Source organism: Colobus angolensis, unplaced genomic scaffold (assembly GCF_000951035.1).
Source record: "Colobus angolensis palliatus isolate OR3802 unplaced genomic scaffold, Cang.pa_1.0 Scaffold75, whole genome shotgun sequence".
Classification (NCBI taxonomy): domain Eukaryota; kingdom Metazoa; phylum Chordata; class Mammalia; order Primates; family Cercopithecidae; genus Colobus; species Colobus angolensis.
Window position 1 is genome coordinate 8,287,289 of NW_012121265.1, and position 9,220 is coordinate 8,296,508.

The 9,220-nt window shown below is 39.9% G+C and overlaps 2 protein-coding genes across 7 annotated transcripts in view; one reads left to right on the forward strand and one right to left on the reverse strand.

Annotated features, from left to right (window-relative positions):
• The window catches only part of SHOC2 (soc-2 suppressor of clear homolog (C. elegans)), a 98,676-nt gene extending 98,488 nt beyond the window's left edge, over positions 1-188 (reverse strand). Inside the window, exon 1 of the mRNA XM_011927885.1 lies at positions 58-188. The gene's annotated coding sequence lies outside the window, so the exon portion shown is untranslated. The remainder of the gene's footprint in view (positions 1-57) is intronic.
• BBIP1 (BBSome interacting protein 1) overlaps positions 133-9,220 on the forward strand; it is an 18,435-nt gene continuing 9,347 nt past the window's right edge. For 2 of the 6 annotated variants that reach the window (XM_011927879.1, XM_011927881.1), the window contains exons 1-2: positions 133-378; positions 1,298-1,381. The gene's annotated coding sequence lies outside the window, so the exon portion shown is untranslated. Of the gene's footprint in view, positions 379-622; positions 655-1,297; positions 1,382-9,220 lie in introns of those variants that run through there. The other 4 variants (XM_011927882.1, XM_011927883.1, XM_011927880.1 and 1 more) reach the window with 4 other exon arrangements.

Consider the following 9,220-nt stretch of genomic DNA (forward strand, 5'->3'; position numbering starts at 1 on the left):
CGCCCCACCCCTCCGGCGTGGGCCCGTCACTCGCTAGGCAAGAAAAATGGGCGGAGCCGGGGCAAGCGAAGCTGCCCAATCAGAGAAGGGCAGTGGCGCCTGCTTCTCTCTCTCCGCCCTTTTCCTTTCCTCAGTTCCTCTACGCCGTCTCCCGCCCACTGGGCGCCGCTGGCTAGCCGGGCTACAGAGTAAGCCTCCCGCAGGGTAGAGTGACAACTCTCCGATCGGAAGTTACTGTTGAAGATAAGGCGGCCATAACTGATAATGGCAACAGGAGTTTCCTGGCTTCCTGTTTCCAGGGTGACGTAGATTTTTTTTCTTCGCCAGTCTCACCGTTACCCGGGGCAACAGCTGAGCCGTCTGGGAAGGGATGCATCTGTAAGTAAGCCCAAAGAGGTACCGTGGGTGACCAGACATCCCATGTTAGACAAGTTAATTCATACTCTGGACTACACGTCCAGTTTCCTGGCCCTTATTTTACTGAGACATCTGGTCACTTAGGTAGATGGACCACACTTCAGGGCTCCGAAAATCCCTCTCCTGCCCGGAAGTTGCATTTGGCGCTTCCGAATAGGGTCATGGCGGAAGGGTGTGAATAGCCTCACCGCCTGTGCCCTAGGGAATGCCCATTCTTGACCTCGGTTGCAAAGTGAGGTGAGTCCCTGGGCCCCAACCAGTGCGGGCCGGACGGTCCCTGTGGGACGGAGCGCTGAAATGGAGAGCGGGGCTCAGGGCCCCTTCCGTTGGAAGCTGCTTTGCTTTCCGGGCTGGTCTGGCGGCGCCTCGCCACCCGTCCGCCCCCCCTGAGGCTCTCTGTGGGGTGAGGCAGCGCTACAGGCCGTCCTAGCCCAGACAGAGCCAGCCTGGCTGGGAGGGCCCCAGCGGGGAATGGGCGCGGACCTCGGGGCGGAGCTCCTAACTCCGGCAAAATGGAGCTCCTGACCACGCCTCCACAAGTTCCTATTAAGTACTTTCACTCTCTGGCCTTTAAAGGGAAGAGAATTCGGGAACTTGAGAAAATCATTTTACACCTTTAGCTATAAAAGAAAAAGATGAGCCTCTACAATCAGGGCAAGACCTCTATCTTTTTCCCCTGCCACCTGCCTTCTCATTCTGAGTTTTCCCCCCTTTCCGCGTCTGTCCTTTGAGTCTTTCTAAGCTTTGACTGCGGTTCTTGTGGTGGGATGTACTATCCTAATCCTGCAGGTCTACAGTTTCTTAACGTGTTGAATATTTTTGAAAATAGTATATTGCTTTAATATGGCCCTTTACAAAGTTATCATACATTATCTTGTAGTTTCTTCTGTATGCTTGAGTCAAGAACTCTCAGTCATCTTGGTAATACCGGGTTGGATGCTTAAAGCCGCAGCAGAACTTTAAGGTAAAATTGAAAATTGTTAATATCCAGCCAGTCAACAAAACCTACCTTCTCGACTTAATTTCTACTTCCCTGGTACTTACACGCCAGCCAAAATGAACTACTCTTGTTTCTTGGCGGTTAATTACTGAAATCTGTTGTAGCACTCACCTTTTGTGATTCTGTCTGTTATTCGTGGAGATGTGTTTCCAGATTCTCCCCAGCAGAAAGTAATTCCTCTGAGTTTAGCATTTTTGCACGTCTTTTATGACAATCAGTATGTTATATATATATATAATAGCTGCTTATGTTTTTAGCTTCACTACCATGTCTGCACCTAAGTAGAATGGTTTGTATCAGATTCGTCTTCCTGTCATTTTCCCCCTGCACGTGATATTATTTTGGTAAATACTTACTGAAAGTTTGAATATCTCGGGTGTCTCTTGGATCCCCAAGACACTTCCAGCCAAGGTTTAGAGACCTTCAATTTGTCAGAAATTCAGCTGAGCGCCTGCTACTCAGCCTTTTTTTACGTTTCCCCTGTGAAGTCTTTCTGACATGATTTTTTTCCCCAATGTTTTATTATGAAAATGTTCATATATTTAAAAGCTGAAAGAATTAAATAATTTAATGAATATTCATATACCCGTCATCTAGATGCAACAGTTAACATTTTGCCATATTTTTTTCATTCCTCCTCATTTTTTCATTGTAAAAAGTTGCAGACACTTATTGTTAGGCAGACACCCTTAAGACTTTGAGCATGAATTTCCTGAGAATTTTGAAGTTCTCCAGCAAAACACAGTATCATTATTACAGCTGTTTTGTAATGTTTAAAATCTAGCCCAAGTGCTAATTTTCCTAATTTACCCAGGAATATCTTTTATACCTTCTCCTTCCCAATCCTGCAAAAAAAAAAAAAAAAAAAAAAAAGGATCCAGTCAAAATTTTTCTTCAGCTTTAATGTAGTAGAGTTCCCCCATCTTTTTCCCCCTGTGACACTGGCATTTCGAAGAGTTCAAGCCAGGAGTCTTTTTGGAAATGGGCCCCCCTTTTTTCTTCTTGTAAACCAGAAATTAGTCTAGAGGCTTAAGTTGAACAGTTTTTTTTGCAAGGATATGTCACAGTGTTCATACTTTTCCAGTCATGACTAAGCCTTCTCAAACGCCAAGTATACGCACCTTTTCCATGATTTGCTGGTTAAATCCATCTCACTTCTCAGCATGCTTACCCCTCTCCGGTGTCCTACAAAGAGGAGGGTAGCATTTAATCCTGTGTGTATAGAGTATGTGTTAGTGCCTTGGGTTGGCAACATAGACTGACTACCTTTAATAAAGTGTTGCTGCTACTTTGCCTATTCTTGGAGCTGATGCAATGTATTTCTGCAGTAAAGTGTACTGATGTCAGCATAGTTTATGAGTTTCAACTCCTGGCACCCTGCAGACATTGTTGAAAGATGTGTGGGCCCTGCTATTCAAATACAGATGAATCTTGATGTTATCAAAGCAAATACCAAGGCAACTGTTGGCCATCTGGTCACATTCCAATTTAGGCAATGTTATTTTTCTCACTGAAATTCTCATGCAAGTCTTAATTGGTCCTGGTGTTTTTGTGATAGCTTTTTGGTAGCATTAAGCAGAGCCTATTAAAAATTACAAAATCAAGATTATACTTAACACTTGGTACATTAGATACATCCTCTGTCTGATGGATAGATAAGTGTTTGTGGAATTTACTTCATAATCAAAAAAGGAAAATTCTCAAGACTGCCAACCTCATATACTCCTCCTAGCCTAGACTTATATTTGATCATGAAAGATAAGTGAAAGGAAAAAACTGCACATAAGGGAGCAGAAGAAAATGCTCTGGGAGGACAGAATCTCTTAGATTGGTATAGAATGTTTTTAGCCATCATATTGAAAATTACGTAATTCATTCCGTTAGTTGCTTCCTTTGTGTAGAAGGGAATTTGCTTGTGTGGGAATACTCCAGATTTAAGTGAGGCAAAATAATATACCAATTAAGATCACAGGTTTTAGCATCAGACCTGGGTTTCAGGAATAATTCAATAACTGGATGACCTTGGACAGTCTGTTCACTCTATTATCTATTAAACGGCCCCTTGCCAGGTGTGGCTCACACCTCTAATCCCAGCACTTTGGGAGGCCGAGGCAGGTGTATCACTTGAAGTCTGGAGTTTGAGACCAGCCTGGCCAACATGGCAAAACCCTGTCTCTACCAAAAATGCAGAAATTGGCCGGGTTTGGTCTCACACACCTGTAGTCCCAGCTATTCAAAAGGCTGAGGCATCAGAAACACTTGAGCCTGGGAGGCAGAGGTTGCAGTGAGCCAAGATCACGGCACTGCACTCCAGCCTGGGCAACAGAGCAAGACCCTGTCTCGAAAAAGAAAAAAATAAATAAAATTTTTAAAAAAGAGCCTTAAAACCGTTAAAATATTAACCAGGCAGGGTGGCATGTGCCTATAGTCACAGCTACTTGGGAGGCTGAGGCTGGAGGATCACTTGAGCCCAGAAGGTCAAGGCTGTGGTAAGCCATGATCACATGACTGCACTCTAACCTGAGCAACAGAGTGAGATCCTGTCTAAAAAAAAAAAGAAAGAAAAAGTATTCTGATTCAGCAATTCTTATTTCTGGAGATCTCCAGAAAAATCTGTATTTTTAATAATTGTACAGGGAGTTTTGATGCAGACGATTTGGGGGCTGGGCTTTGAGAAGCACTCTGTAGAGTATCAAACAACTTTTCTCTTTCCTTACACACTGTTGAAATAGCTAACTAAATATCTCAGGTGCTGAGCAAATACTTTTTTAAAAGGTTAATAGCTAACATTTTTAGGACCACTGTCTAGTATTGAATTTTGAAATAGGAAGGGTTATTAGAAAAAGACATTTTATGTGAGTAGGATGTATCATTATTAACTTAATAGTAGTGTCTGCTACTGGATTTTCCCAGAGCCAGTGGCATCATCCAAGTTCACCCGAGAAGAATTCCCGTGCTTAGGCCTAGGCACATTTCAGAAGCTAGACACCACACATTTTATTCACATGAGCTTGAATTAATTAGCTAAATCGAACATGTTGGAACATTTTTCTACCAGCAGATGCCAGATAGCAAAACAGTAGAATCTACTGTAGTCTCCAATATATGACATATGATGTTACTTGGCATCTCCAGATAAACATTATCAATCCAAATTAAGCATCCTGCTAGCATGTGGGCAGTTGCTTGAGTGAGTGTTACTACTTTATGTTTCCTGAAAAATGCATTCCTTCTAGGCTCCCCTTTTCACCTTTTTCTTATATTTACATTCAGAAATCTAGTATGTTTTTGAAAATTCACCTATCAGTTAACCACAAGTCTTGGATAAGACAAAAGATAAAAATGTTGTTATTCTACCATTGTCACCACCCCCACTCAGAACCCCCACAGTAGGCAGGTTGAATTTACTTTAAGGAACCCAACTTAATAAATATTCACAGAAGAAAAATATTCTTTACATAAAGTATCCTTTACAGTCCATGGCCATGATTGCTCCTGACTACTCCTTCAGTTCCCAGAGATTGTATTTTTGTATCTCAATGCCCATTAATGATAAAATTAGCTTGGCATATGTTCACAGTGGCTCTGTGTTTTACTGTAGTTGCAAAGTCAAATGCGTACAATGGATGGGCAAGTAGTAAGAGGAAACAATAGGCAGTAGGAAGGACTGGAGAATTCCAGAGCATGTGCTTACCTAAGTGAAGCATCACTTCCCAGCCCTAGCCAAATTCTGCCATATTGAAATGTGGGCTTGATGTTGCCAGATTTGTCAAGTGGAGCTAAAATTTGGATTTTTTGTGAAATTTCCTGATTTTTAAACATCGGCTCAAATACTTTTTAAATACCTGTATACCAACAAAATATTTAAGTGGATAGCATCCAGGGTTACCAGTTTATGACATGTATGTTTCTTAACATGAAAACATAAGTGGTGTTTTTGTTGAGAATCTCAAAATGCTTCAGAAATTTTTTTTTTTTGCCATATGTCAACTGCATTTACTTCTGTAGGTTAGGCAACAAGTCACTGTCATCTCCATCAAAAATTCAAGAAAGATTATTTTATACAACAAGCCTCTGTTCCCTTGATTACAATTTTAAAGGTTTTAACCTTTGCTGCCCTTTTGAAAGTTTGTTCACATTTTCTCAATTTTGAGTTCTATTATGAAATAGGTTTGCTTTATTATCATACTTTTTAAAACATTTAAGAACACAATTTGGCAGCACATACTGCTTCAAAAGTAAGTGAAACAGGTTTTTAAAGAAAAGCACCTCTAAATAGATCATGCTGTCTTATACCATGATATTTATGAAGATTCTAAGATTTTTAGAGACAGAAGATACCGTATGGTAATCTAGAACAAGCCCTTTATTATAGCAATATGAAAATTAGTCCTGGAATAATAAATGTCATACTGTATTTCTAAGAACTTTTACATCCACTTTTCACTTGAACCTTACAACCCAGGACAGATAATAAACATGTTTTGTATGAGAAAATCAAACCTCTGGTTAGCTAAGAAATGTATTCAAGGTCACAGCTAGTTAGCAGCGTGACCAGAGTACAACCATGTACCCCATTTAAAGTATAAATGTGAAATAGAGTACAACTAGTTAGCACCAGAGAGCAACCCTGTACTTCATTTAAAATATAAAGGTGAAATAGATTGATTAGAAAAAAATGACAGACTCTAGTATAAGCTTCTGTTTTATTTAAGTCACACATTGGATATTACTGTCATAGTATTTAAAACACATGGAATCCTAGGATATGCTCAAGCATTCTATTTCTAACTTTAAAACTGGGGTCTTGTACAATAAGCATAAGCTGATAAGTTTAGATACATTAATACAGGGAAAAAGGAACTACAGTGAAGATGTAGTGACAAGTGAGAAGTAGTAGGCACATATTATGGAGGATAAACACATAGACCCATGGAATGGCTCCTTGGGGCTCCCAGCAAAGATCAAATACTAGATTAAGGAGACTTAGTGTGGGGAGGACAGTTTTAAAAACATCCGAATCCCATCCTGAACATTTTTAGAAACCAAGACTTGACTTTGGCATCCACAATATGTTTTCATTTTAATGTTTCTGATCCATATGTATACGTTGTGAGTAATCAGGAATCAGAGTTTGAATTTTAGTAATTTAGTCTCCTTCTCTGTCTGTCCCCTGTGTGGCCACAGCTTACATTTTCCAGATGGCTAGATGAAGATAGGTGCAGTGTAAAGCTAATTGCCCTCTTCAGCTGTTCAACCCAGGATCACTATCTTCTCATATGAGCTGTGATATGAGCTGTCATATAATTTGTGATATGATGAAGATAATTTAAAAATGTGTATATTTCTAATTAAGCTTGGGATTTGAAAGTTTCAGTGATATAGTGTTTAAATAATATTTAATGCTATAAACAAAATCTAGAGTCAAAAACCAGTTTTTTTCCTAAGAGATTTATTTCAGAACAGCATCAAACATGACAACTGGAATGCTAAATCCTCAAATTAAGAAGACGAAAAAAAAAAAGAAAAGCTACATGTTGGTTAGAGCCATATATTGGTCTGTGACACAGCTCCCCTAAACTAAGGAGGAAGAAATGTGCTTTAGTCAATATGCTGCACTTACTTTTTCATCTACCTCATTCCTGAGATTTACTGTTTGCCTCATATCTTATTTTCACTGTCCTTTGTAAGGGTTATTAGTGTCTTCAAAATTTCCCATTTCAGTAGAAATTTAAGATTGTATGTTACTTCAGCCTTTGTTGGCTTCTGCACACCATAGTCTACGATTATCTCTCCACCGTCTTCTTAAATGTTGATATTCCTTCAGTGAAGCACCATACTAAACCTGCAGGGGACCTCCCTGTCAGTCCTACAGATGCAGCTTAGAGGAAACTGAAAAGAGACCTTGCCTTTGAGTAAGGCAGACCCGAGTTCAAATCCCATTTCTTCACTTGTCGACTATATGATGTTGGACAAGATAACTTTTCTTAAACCTTGTTTTAGTCTGTTAAATTTCATCATAGATATGTGTACCCAATATATCATTTTACCCATATGCCCGTTCACCTCCCGCTGCGGTTGGGAGATGCAGGGGGAAATGGATGGGCACATGGGTAATTCGCTTATAAAATCACCCGTTATGGTGATAAAAGTTATTTTCAAAATTACTGCAGAAAATTCCTTAAACTGTCTACTTAGTTGAAATACATGCGTGACTTCATACTAAACACTGTGTTGCTATTGTTATTCTTAAGCAAACTAAAATTTAAGAGCCACTAAGCTAACTAAAGAAGCTAAGGTAAATGTCTTGACATTTAAACGATTCTGCCTTTAATGTAACTCTTAAGAGTATAGGTATTGAGAGAAGAGGTGGAGAATTCTAAAATATTTTTGCTTGCCCATAGGGTTTTCATCATGCTTTTTTAGTAACAAGCCTCTATAACTAATACATGTTAATAAGCTTATTTTTTCTGAAAATGTAATTTTATGCCAACATTATAATGGTACAGTATGGTAAGAATTGCTGACATTCATTGAGCTCTCATGTAGGGTTTGGTCTGATGGCTTTATATGAATTATATCTTTAATGCGCCAGCCATCTCAAGTTGATGCCATTGTAAGCTTTATCTTGCAGTTGAAACAAAGGCTTAGAAAGTCAAGTAATTTGTAAAAAGCAACTATTCTGACTTCAGCTGCTTCTTTCAACCACGATATTATACTCTTGTCTCTTTTTATCATCACCCCACCACTCACCATCTTGCCATATCTTTCTTGAGTGATTACATCCACCTCTGTAGCTTGCACTACTATACAGTTGACTCTGGGCCTCCAGTCCTTTTTACCTTCCTCTTGGACTTCCACATTCTGTGAATCTAAACTGAACTCATGGTCTTTACTCTTCCTTCTCAACCTTCTCATCTGTGTTTCCAATATGAATTAATATGGGTATATCCACAATCATGTTAGCTCACTTCAGTCGTCTGTGGTCATTTCATTATCACCCACTGGTGGTGGGGGGTGGGAAGGTGGAGGATGTTTGAATCTCAACTTCTTGTACCCTTAATTACCTCTTATATCTTCTCCTCTTAGTGTCTGTTATCACTGCTTTAATTCATACTTTCATCATCTTACCTAAACAATTACAGCTTCCTTACTAATCTTTCCTCTAGTGTCTCTTCTCATTTTTCCTTCATTTTGTCTAGAATATGTGTTTCCAAAACATGAATCATGTCACATAACTGCTTAGAACCATCCAATTAGCTCCCTTCTGACTATAGGATACAAAGTCCAAATTCAGTATTGCAGACTGAGTGTGAACTGGCCTCTACCTGGTCACTCCCACCACAATACCCGGTGCACACTGTACATGCACTGCACTCTAGCCATGTCCCCCAACAGAACACTTTTTTTTTTAATGCTTCTTCATTTGAACGTATTGTTCGCTTTGTCTACAACATCTGCCCTTTGCTATACATCTCCTTCTCTGCCTAGTAAACCCCCATTCAACGAACAAAGAACTAGGAGCTAGGCTCTTTTCCCAAATATCTAATAGGTATGCAGGGAAGATCTTAGTGAAGGATTCTGTCTTTCTCTAAGACTTTCATTTGTAGGTCTCCTGCAAGTCCACAACATTTAAGTTCAAGAGATGACATAAGAGCCAACCTTTTCTGGCCGGGCACGGTGGCTCATGTCTTTAATCCCAGCACTTTGGGAGGCTGAGGTGTGTGGATCACGAGGTCAGGAGATCAAGACCAGCCTGGCCAACATGGTGAAGCCCCGTCTCTACTAAAAATACAAAAATTA